Consider the following 12,782-nt stretch of genomic DNA (forward strand, 5'->3'; position numbering starts at 1 on the left):
GTATGTGTTAGTTCAGAACTAAAAGTGTTCCTCTTGTGTTCGTGCGTCTGAAAGAAGAGAAGGTGCATGGTACTTATAGCTTTTGAAAACATGTGAGAAGTAAGGTAATAAGTAAAGTTTCAATACAAATATGGAAATAATCACAATCGGAATCAATTAACCAAGTGGATCCCCTTTAATTAAGAGATCACTTGTTTAACAGGAAGTGAAGGCTCAAAATAAGGAAAGAAAAATAAGTTTATAAGCAGAATGATTGTTGCCATAAAAGGAGTAGTTAAACCACCGAGTAAGTAATCCGGTCTAAGTACAGAAATATACTTATTTTGGGAAAGGGTTCAGCAAAGCAAAATAAGGAAAGGAATCAATTAACCTTGACAGGCGAGTGAAATTAGAATTCATAAAAGAATGGTTTTGAAATCAGTCACAAGATTGAAGATCAATCAAAGAAGGAACCTCAGCATATAAATAGAGTACACAAAACACTAGACATGCGAGGCCAAGCCTATTGGCAAAAGAAAAAACATGCAATAGTAGCACAAAGTTCAGTAGAGAGCAAACATTCGAAGCATGATAGTCAAATAGGTCAAGTCAAGTTAAATCAATAGTGAAGAAAAAATAGAGTATCAGAAGCATGCAAAGGTCTCACAGTAACAGATGAGAAACCTTTTGAAAAGTTAGGGTTTCAAGCATAGTCGAGTTTTAAAGATAGTAGAAACCCAGAGTCAGAGGAATCACATGAAGGAAAAGAGATTCTGAAACAAGGAACTTCAAATCGAGTCAAGTATTTAAACGAACAGTTTCAGACCCAAAGACATAGGGTTTTGCAACAATAGTAGAGCTTAAAAGATGATAAACAAACAAATCATACAAAACTTAACTAAACAAACACTCATCAGACAAACAACTTTTAGAACTCGACTAAGACCCAAAAGAAATTAGGGTTTTCAACAACAATAAGTTCGAAAGATGGTAAACAGACGAGTCAAGCAAGAATTTAAACAAACAAGCACACATCTTACGTATTAAAAGTTAGGGAAGAGATTTCAAATAATTTAACAGGAAAAAACCTAATCGGAAAAGACAAAGAGTCATTTTTGAAAGCAAAATTGAATAAACTTCAAGAAGATGCTTAAAAGTACAAAGCAAGCGTAGATATAAAGTAGATCTTAAAGAAATCTAAAGGTCTTAGAAATTAGGGTTTCAGAAGAACCCAAAAGCAACGAGAAAGGCCTTGAAAGTTACCGATCTAACAAGGAGAGTCAAAGGTTTGACTCGTACGACCATGGCTGGCCGGAGAAAGGGTCAAAGATTATCGGAGAAAGGCCATGAACTAAAATTGAACGAAGACTGGACCAGATTTCTTCATAGTCTGGCGTTGAAACCATAACAACAAACACGTAGAAGCCATGGAAGGCTGGTATAAGTCTCCAATGACCTCGGAAGGTCGTGGATTAGGGAGGATTAGGGTGGCGGCGCTAGGGTTTGAGGGTGTTGTAGAGAGGATTTGGGAGAGGAGGGTTTTTAGAGGCGGCGTATGGTAACAAATGAAATGTATTAAGGGGGTCTTTTGGATTTAATTAGGAAAGGGAAGCCGGTGGTCGTTGATCTAAATGATCAACGGCTAAGATTTAAGGGGTTAGGTGGGGATCCGGGTATGGGTCAGCTTTAATAGGGTCGAAGTCGGGTATGAGTAGGAATTGGGACGGGGTAATTGGGTTTGAATTGGGGTATAATTTGGGCTACAATTGAAATAAAATCTGGCTAGATTTTAAATAGCCATTTTTCCCTTTATTTTATAAAACAATTGTAAATTAAATTATGGAAATAAATTAAAAGTGTTAAAATGACTTATGGCATATAATTATCAATTTAAAAATACTGGACTTAGTTTTTATAAATATAAACACAATTAAATCTTAAAAGGGGCTAATGTTGCAATTATATGCAATTTAGCTTTAAAAATACTAAATGAATTTGTAAAAATATGCAAAACTTATCTTAGCTATATTTTAGTATAAATATGAAAATCCAATAAATGAATCACCAAAAATGATAATTTTGGTAATTATTACTAGTTTTTTAATGAATAAAATAGGGGATTAAATTGGTTTAAAATTTTTTAAAAATTAAGGATAAATAATAAAACATATGGACATACTTATATATGTTTACATATGTTATTTTGAAAGTATTTTTCATATTGAAAAATATATAGGAAAAAATTGGGTATCAACAACTGTCGCCATGAATGATCGCTTCCTGGTGATTCCATTCGAATTTTACTGCCTGATGTAGTATTGATGCTATGGCCCCAGTGGAAAGAATCCATGGTCGTCCCAGCAGTAAGTTGTAAGATGTTGGCACGTCTATCACCTGGAAATCGACATCGAACCATGTTGGTCCCATTTGCAAACATAGAATAATCTTACCAATGGTGGACCTCTGAGAACCATCGAAGGCTTTCACATTAATAGCTCCATCTTTTATATCATGTATTCCTTTGCCCAGCTTTTTAAGTGTTACCAGCGGACAAATATTGAGACTGGAACCTCCATCGATCAGGATAATGGTGATGAAATAGTCCTCGCATTACACGGTGATGTGCAGTGCTTTGTTGTGCCCCAACCCTTTAGATGGCAGCTCGTCCTCATGAAAAGTGATATTATGGCTCTCCAACATTTGTCCTACCATGTTAGCTATTTCCCGCCAGTGATATTGCTTGGTATGTATGCTTCACTCAGCACCTTTAATAGAGCATTCTTGTGTGCCTCAAAATTCTGCAGCAAAGAGAGAATGGATATTTGTGTTGGCGTCTTGTTTAACTGGTCGATAACCGAATACTCCTTGGCCTGTATTTCCCTCCAAAGGTCATCTGGACCTGTCTCAATGATGGGTGGCCGATTGGAGGCCTGCTTGCTTGACTTAGCTAGATGTTCAGGGGTATAGAATCTACTAGTTCTTGTCATACCCTGTGCTGCAACAGTCTCTTCGAATCAGACCTTGCCTTTCCTTCTCGCCTCGGCTGTATAGTCCTAGGGTTTAGCCTTTGTATGGAATGGTGTCATGGTCGACATTGCCACTAGGATCGGTGTGGCTATCCTTACTCCGAATGGAGCATGTGCCTTGGGCGGAAAAACTGCTACCTCATATGGTGCTGGTGCATTTGTGGAGACACGAATTCAACCTCAATTGGCACTGGTGCCTTTGTGGATGACGTTCCTTCAAACTCAAGTGGTATAGAAATATTCACCTCAGCATCCTCAGACGGTTGAATCTAGACTATGATTGGGTTGAGGGTAATTATTAGCTTCTTTGGGTTATCACCTTCTGCGATCAACCCGATTGATCCCTTGAGATCCCAGTCATCTTCTATTTCAATCATGTGGATACCTCCACCCTTATGGTCTAGCAGAGGGTTGTTGCGAACATTTGGAGCAGGTTCTTTTGCCATAATGATCTTGTTGTCAATCAAATACTGGATCTTGTCTTTCAAGGAACGACATTCATCGATGGTGTGCCCTTTCATGCCGGAGTGGTATGCACAGAATTTGTTTGGGTTAACCCACTAAGAAGGATTCTCAAGGGTTGCAGCAGGGATGGGGGTGACATAACCAGCAGCTTTGAGTCTCTCATACAGCTGGTCAATGGGTTTAGTGATGGTTGTATATTGTTTTGGAGGTCAATGATCAAAATTGGGTCGAGGTCTAGGGAAGTTTTGGCGTGTAGGAGGTGATTGATAGTGGGATGGTTGAGCATTATAGGTTTGGTAGACATACGCAGGTTGGGAGTATTTGCATGAAGTAGGCTAATATGTAGGAGGTGGAGGTGATTGATAAGCTGGTGGCAGAGCTTGGTATGAGGGTGAGGGTGCTTGGTAATTTGGGGTTGGTTGATATATGAGTAGAGGTGTTGGGTAAGTTTGGTATTTGAGGAGAGATTTGATCCTTTGTGAAACCATCACGGCCCCTACATCCCTTTTCTTGGACACACTACCGGATTGTAAAGCCTTATTTGTAGCTTGCAAGGCTTCGAAGTTTGTAACCATACCGCTCTTGATACCTTCTTCAATTATTTAGCCTAGTTTGATAATGTCGGAAAACTTTTGGTTCTCAATCATCATCGGCCGTTCAAAATGATGCGGATCCTGAGCCCAGACAAAGAACTTGTTCATTTGCTCCTCTTCTAAGGCAGGTCTGACTTTAGTAGCTTCGGACCTCCAGTGAGTAGCATACTCACAAAACATGTCTGTTGGCTTCTTCTTTAGATTCTGAATATAGAACACGCCTGGCGCATTCTCTGTATTAAACCTGAACCTGTCCATAAAGTCGGATTTCATGCCTACCCTGCTTGACCACTTCTTTGGATCTTGGCTGATATACCAAGACAACACATCTCCTTTCAAACTCCTCATGAACAACTTCATGCGGATTCTCTCATGTTTCCCTACCCCAACCAGTTTGTCGTAGTATGTCCTCAGATGGACCCTTGGATCACCAGTACCATCAAACATTTCGAACTTAGGAGGTTTGTACCTCTCAGCCAGTTTCCTGATAAGCATATCCTTTTCATCAGACTCAGGTGTTCTAGAGATAAGTTGGGTGGAGTGTGGCATGGCCTCCATGTAGATAGGAGTGTTATGGTGGCCTAGTGTATGGGTGTGGAAATGGTCATTTGTGGAGTTTTGAGGTTCTGGGATGAGCAGTGGACTGTTGTTTGGGATATGGCAGGTGTTGCATTGGGTCTTTGGTGGACAGTGTGATGGTGAGGAGCGGGATGATTCTGTTGCTTTGGGATATTTTGAGGAGTTGTAGTGTTTTGAGTGTTGGGGAAATTGATATTTGGGGTGGTGAGGGAAAATGACAGGCTTTCCAGATTCCGAACCTGATCAAGCTCTTCTTGAAATTTTAGCAACTTATGTTCAAGTTGTGACACATTCTCATTAGGAACCTAGGTACCATGGCCATTAGTGGCCTCTACCCGTTTAGTTGGACTCTCCTTCGTGACGTTGTTTAGATCTTCCATCTTGCTTTTGTTCTTGTTTTTGACAGGACTAAGAGAAGGAGTGGGTGGAGGGCCCCTGGATCTCGTGGAATAAGATGATGATGCCAGAGTGCATGAACTAACCTTTGGGGAGGGGAATAATAAAAACAAAAACAAAGAATAAAAACAAAAAAGGTAACCAAGTTAGTGAGGATCATAAAAAGTATTGCAATATTTAAACACATAATGCGGGAATGTAAATCGTGTCCTAGCGACAAATTGGTTTGGAAAACATAGAATGCTAAATGCCTCATTTTATTGATAAAAAAAATAAGACGAATCCCAAATCGATACTAAATAAACAGGAAATAAAAGTCACTAATGGCCATTGGCCTGATTACATTTATAAAGCAAAAAAGATAAACTCCTATCTATTTGGTCCCACATAGACCTTCCTCAGGTTGCTATCCTTGGCTCCATCGAACAGCTTCCCTAACTCGCAAAGGCCCAGCAACAGGTATGCTCTAGCTAGGTGTACGCCTTCGGTCCCTTCAGCATTTTGGCAATCTTCGACCCTCTTGAGAAATTTTCTCTCCAATTCCACTATGCCTCGCTCCAAGTATCCTAGCCGCTTGTTGGCACTGACAGCCATGCCCTTCCATTCCTCAATCAGCTTCTGGTTGGACTCTTGTATCTCGCAATGTTCGCTTTCGTACTCACGGATCCTTTTGCGCAGCTGGTTGTACTTGACCTGCGCCTCGACCCTTTCATCTATAATCTTGTGACCTCGAGCAAACCCTGGCTAGCCCAGACCATCATGATTGTCTTCCAACCAACCTGAGTAGAAAAGAGCACAACCAGCATGATACTTATCTGGCTCAATGGTATCTCTCCCCATTATAATCTTGTAGTACCACATATGCTGAGCTTGGCACTTGTAAGGACTATCATCATTTTGGAAGTCAACCTGGAAATGACTCATCTTGTCGACCCTAGGTATAACTTGCTTCCTACCAGCTTGCCTCATAACTCGGAGAGGGACGTAAGGGTAGGTTCCTCTCAGACCGATCAGTATCATGAAAGGTGCATCTCTGGATCGGGTAATAAATTCCTCGTTTGGAAACCACTCGAACATCCATTGAACCTGTTCTTCAGTCAGATTATCAAATAGCTCAACCCATCCTTTGGCATTCTTTGGCTGAGCAAACATATTGGGGATGTAATTCATTCGCTTTGGATGATGGAAAGCGATGTGATCATCCCAGTCCCTTCACTAAATCTCTTGTTGGTATTCGCCCTTTTGGAGATGTTCCATGAGCCAGAGTTGGAGTAATAAATTGCAGCCTTCGAAGTGTTTTGCTCATCGTTGAAACTTGTCTAAAACTCGGTATATGTCTGAAATGATCATGGGACGATGCTAAATGGCTGGCCACTAATCCCTTCCATTATGGTCTTAGGCACCATAGCCAGCCTGGTATGGATTCACCCTTTCTTCATCGGAAACACGATCAGCCCCAGGAAACAAAACATGAAGACGAAAACCCTTTGATGGATGTGCCCCAAGGATGATGGAAAACTTATCAGGGTAGGTACGGTAGAATTTGTTATGACCGTACCTTTCATACAAGTAGTCAAAAGGGATATATGGCTCCTTCAGGCATGTCAATTATGTGTTCTTCTTTAGACCCATCATTTTGAGGAAACCCCTGCCTTTGCGGTTCTCAAACATTAGCAAGCTTGGAGTTTCCCATACTAGACCGCCCAGCCCTCTTATCTCCTCCAGCAAGGGCGTCATTTCAATATTCCTAAAGCGGAACACGACCCTTTCACAATCCCAGAACAGTGTGGCAGCTTCTATGATCATGTTGTTAGGTTGGATCTCCAGGAGGGATGGTAGATTTCCCAGATATTTGCGGATGAGAGTTTAGTCACTGGAGGGTAAATCCCTCCACCAGCTTAGCAATCTTGGGTAGATGTTGGTGACCATGCCGAATCTAGGGACTTCGTGCCTCATACTTCTTCAAAACAAATGAGGTTAGGCCCTAACCGCCACCAGACTCGACTATTTAAAACCAAAAATTAGCATGAAACATTTATTTCTCCAAATAAATGCACACAACGTGGTGATGTTCGTTTGGGTTCAGGGAAACCCAGTGGACTTTGGACAAGGCTATCTTAAAGGATCATTGTGTGGACAACATAATTGACCCGGCTAGGTTTGACCATGATGTATGCATAATTTGAATAGAGTAAGGTTTCTATGGGGTTTTAGACTGGTACCCTTGAGTGGACAACTCAAGGGGGAAGGCACGGAACTGTCGACTGCACCGCTAATCGACTAGTTTTACCACAAATATGCCTTTCCAAATTTATGGGGTAATGATATAAGAAGAGCGCAACCACTCATTATAACTGTTGCTATAGTATTTGTTAGGCACGAGTGGAGTATGATGTTGAGCATGATTATGCAATAATTAAAAACATGTTGACACGTATTTGCATGTTAGGAAAGCGATAAATACAACAGTTTTATAATTTAAAGAAGCAATAAAGGAAGTAAACAAAGAAGATATGTTAGTTTTCTTTTGAAAAGAGAAACTAAATGCTTAAAGAAATTTAAACAAGTAATTGCACATAGGGAGGTACAAATTCACAAGAACAATCTGAAATGGTAAAAGCCTAAATATCCCCAGCAGAGTCGTCATGCTGTCGCGCCCCCCTTTTTCCCCCCTTACAAACAGAGAGGAGTTTCCAAGCTTCGACATTCATAGGGTGTAATGACTCATTTTACTCTTTGGGAATTGGGTATTTTGAAGAGTCACCACCTAATAGTTTGAGGAGCATTAGGACACCTACAAAGTTCATTTACAACTATGTTTGATAACCAGATATTGGGTAAGGGCTTGAAATTATCCCAAGTGGAAGGTGTTAGGCACCCCTCAGGATCCACTAGTGTGGTTCCCGGTCAGATAGTTCTTTTGTGAATTTGTGCAAATTGGCAAGTTATCAAGTAAGGCTCAAGTAAGAGGGGATTTAAGTTAAACACACCCAAGGATTTTTAAACAAATATTGAAAGGAAAGGTTTGAAAGAGTTATAAGCTAAACATGTTTGTGAAAAAGAATAAAGGGGGTCCTAGGTTTGTTTATAATATGGATCACCTCAATGCAATACCCGATATGACACTCCTCAGAAGAGAGGATACACATGGTATTAGCGCACCGATCATCATATCCATATCTACGCTTCCCACCCCGTTAAGGTATTAAAGCACGGATTGGTCTTGACCTCTATTGCATGCTATTACCCGTCCCTTTCCTATCAGTCCCGGAGGAATTTTTAGGACTACTATTCCTAAGAGGGAGGATTTTAGGCTGACTCTTAGGTTTAAAGGTAAAAAGTCTAGGCGACATACAAAAAAACACGTAGGACTGCATTAATGGGGAAACATGTAAGTAGTTGTAAGGCCCGTGTATACCTCCGCAAATAAAGCACATATATAGAACGACTTAAACACACTTAAGGTCTGAATTATAAAATCTTAAAGCAGAGTTTGAGTCAGAACCGGATTCATTATATAACTCAGAAAAGAAGTCCAAGTCAGGCCTGCCTACTAGTTGTAGCAGCTGGTACATAACAAAGGCAGTTCCAGTTTTTATTTAAGTAGTTACCTAAGGCTTGCCTAGGTGTAATAATGATATCCTATGATCATGATATCTATATAGATTAGGAATGCAGTAGAGCAGTGACTAATTTTAAACAGGCGATTTGGATCCTATAGGCATGCTTTCTAATGATATTAATTAACACGAAAAGAGTAGGTTATTTAATCTGATTCAGATAAGCACGAGTCAAACTGATTTTTAACTAAACTGGTTTTAGACCTTATAGGCATGATCTCTATTACAGCTGATTTAAATCATATAGGCATGACATCTAATTATTAAAGCTAACTTTGAATTTATAGGCATGATTTCTAAGGGAAACGAATCTGGATACATGTTGTAATGAAAATTGAACTTCAATTGGTTTTAACCTTATACACATGATATCTAATTACAAAGCTGATTTTTAATCCTATAGGCATGATATCTAATTATAGCCATTTAGATCCTATAGGCATGGTATCTAACTATGGAAGTAAAACATGCATAATTTATTTTAAACCAGAGCGGGCCCTATATGCATGATATCTACCAAATTTACCCATGACGTACAACTACCCACCCTTTTTCACTAATCACCCCATAATTGTTTACAAATTATTACAGCCCAAATGATTGAATTATAAAAGAAGTGCAAAATAGGAAATTACAACCAAAGGAAAGCATGATCTTGACTTCCTCTGTAAGTTATGTAATGAACCACTTCAGTGCCAGAATTTCAAAGCCTTTCTCATACCTGGGTGTATCAAATTTCCCTAAGGACCTCATGGGATCCCGGGCAGTGTGTACACCCAGGCTTGCATAGCCAGACAGAGATGAGTGTAGTGTGGAAGGGTCAGCCCTTATGTATCCAAGTTCAGAGGGAGCTCAAGTGTCCCAAGGAAAGGCTCACACAAGAGGGGCAGTACCTAGATTCTAGGAATATAGTGGAAGTGCAGAACATAGTTTGAAAAAGAGGTTTATTTTTTTAAAGCTAGACTGACAGTCATTTTTTAAAGCAACTAACAGAATCAGTAGTCATACAAAAGGGGCAAGGGATTTTGGGAATACATTGTATGACCCCAGCGGGAGCCTGGTTTGGTCATGCACAACAATAGCTGATGATGGCATGGCCACAAACCAGCCAAAGGAACACAAACACATAGAGGGGATATAGGGATTTGGGATTCATAAGGTAGCAAGTATACAACAAGTGACTGACATAGTACACACATAGGGAAGCATTAATCAAAAAGGGGAAGGGAACACATTACAGCATGCTAATAATGTGACTTGAATGCAAAAACATGAGCAGAAGTAGATAGGAATAAGAAACTGAGGCAACTAAAGAAAGCATGTTGTTGTTGAGGCTTGAAAATTAACTAGGACATACCAATAGAGAAACAAAGTGCAGAAAGGTAAAGCAAGCAATATTCCACAGTGTAGCCATGGCTTTTAGCCGGCTAGACAAAGCAGCAGAAAACATAGCAGTGAAGAAAGAGAGAGTTTTTGAGTGTAAGTTTGTGTTCTGAACTCAAATTTTTCGTGTGTTTGAAAGAAGAGGGGGTAGGGTATTTATAGTTTTGAAAATGATTGAAGAATATGGTAATAAGTAAAGTCTTAGCACAAACATGGAAATAATCACAATCAAAATCAATTAGCACAAGTGATTCCCTTTAATTAAGGAATCACAACTTAACGGATACTAACAGGGTTAATTAAGGAAAGATCAGTCTCAGACAGATTGATTCTTGCCATATAAGGGGGCAGTAAAAGAATGAAGTAAATGACTGAGTCTAAATACAAAAATATGCTTAATTTTGGGAAAGTATTCAGTAAGATCAAACATCACAGTAAAGGAAATGAGTCAATTAATTTAAATAAATAAGTAAAAAATTAGGGTTTATAAGGGAACCCCTTTGCAATCAGTCGCAACATGGAGGGAGTCAGAATCAATCTAGAAAGGCTCATGATTCTGCACATCAACATATAAATAGCAAGGAATGAACAGGCATGCAGGGTCAAACATGTTGACAAAAAGAAGCAACACAAACATACAGTAGCAGTAGGGGTAAGCTAGGATTCAGTAGTAAAAGAGACATATTCGAAGTACAGTAGTCAAGTAGGTCAAGTAGTCACATAGAATCAAAAGTGAAGAAGAATATAGTAACAGGTAAGAGAGTCAGAAACAAGTAAAGACCTTCAGACTTATAGTAATAAGCGAGGAATACTCTTTTAAGAAATTAAGGCTTCGACAATAGTCGAGTTTAAGAGATGATAAGAACTTAGAATCAGATAAGTCAAACAAGGAAAAGAGAATCAGAAACAAAGAGCTTAATCGAACAAGTAGACATTCACACAAACAAGAATAGTTTCAGAACTTGGATAAGACCAAAAAGGATCTAGGGTTTTCAACATGCTGAATCAAGTAGAAGGAAAGCATAAGCAAGTCGTTTGAAAATAGTAAAATCACAAACAACATTAAAAATCAGAGAAGAGATCTTTAAAAAAGTTAAGAGAAACCCTAATCGTTGAAAAAATGAAGAGTCATTTTGAAAGAAAATCGAAGAACCTTCAAGAAAACACTTAAGAAGTTCGTAATAAGCACAGATCTAGAATAGATCTGAAAGAAAATCAAAAGACCTTAAAGCTAGGGTTTCAGAGAACCTAGAAAAGGTGAGAAAGACCTTGAAAGTTACCGATCTAACCAGAAAAGTCAAGGATCTGACTTGAACGGACATGGTTGGCCGGAGAAAGACCAGGGATGGCCAAAGAAAGGCCATGAATGGAAGTTGAGTAAGGATTGGACTAGATTTCCTCGAGGTCTGGCCATTAAATGACACAAACGAGCCACCAAAAGATGTAGGAGGCCGTTATACATGCATCTCAATCGGCCATGGGAGGCCATGGATTAGGTGGGGATTGAGGTGGATTAGGGTGGAATTAGGTGGCGGCGGATAGGGTTCATGTGAGGTTACAGAGAGAATTGAGAGGAGAGGGATTCAAGGGTGGTGTTTGGTGAAAAGTGAGTTAGGGTAAAAGGTCGTTTGGGATTAATTATGGTAAGGGGTAATGATGGTCGTTGATTTGAATGATCAACGGCCTGGATTAAAATGGTTAGGTGGGGAATCCGGGTTGGGCTGGTTTAATTGGGTTGGGTTTAAATTGAAATTGGGCTGGGGAAATTGGGTTTGATTTGGGGTGAAATTGAAGACCAATTTGGGCTAAAATTGAAATAGCCACTTTTCCCTTTTTAATTTATAAAAAATAGTAAATAAATTTCTAAAAACAAATTGAAGGCATAAAAATGATTTATAATATATAACTAACAATTTAAAATACAGGATCCCATTTTATAAATGTGAAACCTGATTAAACCTTAAAAGGGCTAATATTGCAATTATATGCAATTTAGCTTAAAGAAATACTAACTAAAATTGTATAAATATGTAAAAATTACCTTAACCATATTTTGGCATAAATATAAAAATCCAATAAATGAATCATCAAAAATAATAATTTTGGAAATAATTGATGGGATTTTATAAATGAAAAGGGGAAATAAATCGATTTAAAAACCTTTAAAATTTAGGAAAAATAATAAAACATTTGGACATGCTTATGTATGCATTTATATGTTATTTTGAGGTTGTTTTGCATATATCAAAATATATAGGAAAACATTGGGTATCAACAAGGGGTGTGACGCGTATCTAGCTTATGTGAGAGATGTCAGTATTGATACCCCTACAGTTGATTCTGCCCAGTAGTACGGGATTTTCCTGATGTGTTTCCAGCTGACCTTCTGGGCATGCCGCCCGATAGAGATATTGATTTTGTCATTGATCTGTTGCCGGGCACTCAGCCCATTTCTATTCCTTCGTATCGTATGGCTCCTCCTGAGTTGAAGGTGTTGAAGGATCAGTTGCAGGAATTGCTTGATAAGGGTTTTATTCGGTCCAGTGTATCACCTTGGGGTTCTCCTATCTTGTTTGTGAAGAAAAAGGATGGTTCTATGCGTATGTGTATTAATTATCGCCAGTTGAACAAAGTTACAGTGAAGAACCGTTATCCTTTGCCTCGTATTGATGATCTGTTTGACCAGCTTCAGGGCGCACATGTGTTTTCTAAGATTGACTTGTGCTTAGGTTACCATCAGT

This window comes from Nicotiana sylvestris, chromosome 5 (genome assembly GCF_000393655.2).
Source record: "Nicotiana sylvestris chromosome 5, ASM39365v2, whole genome shotgun sequence".
Lineage (NCBI taxonomy): Eukaryota > Viridiplantae > Streptophyta > Magnoliopsida > Solanales > Solanaceae > Nicotiana > Nicotiana sylvestris.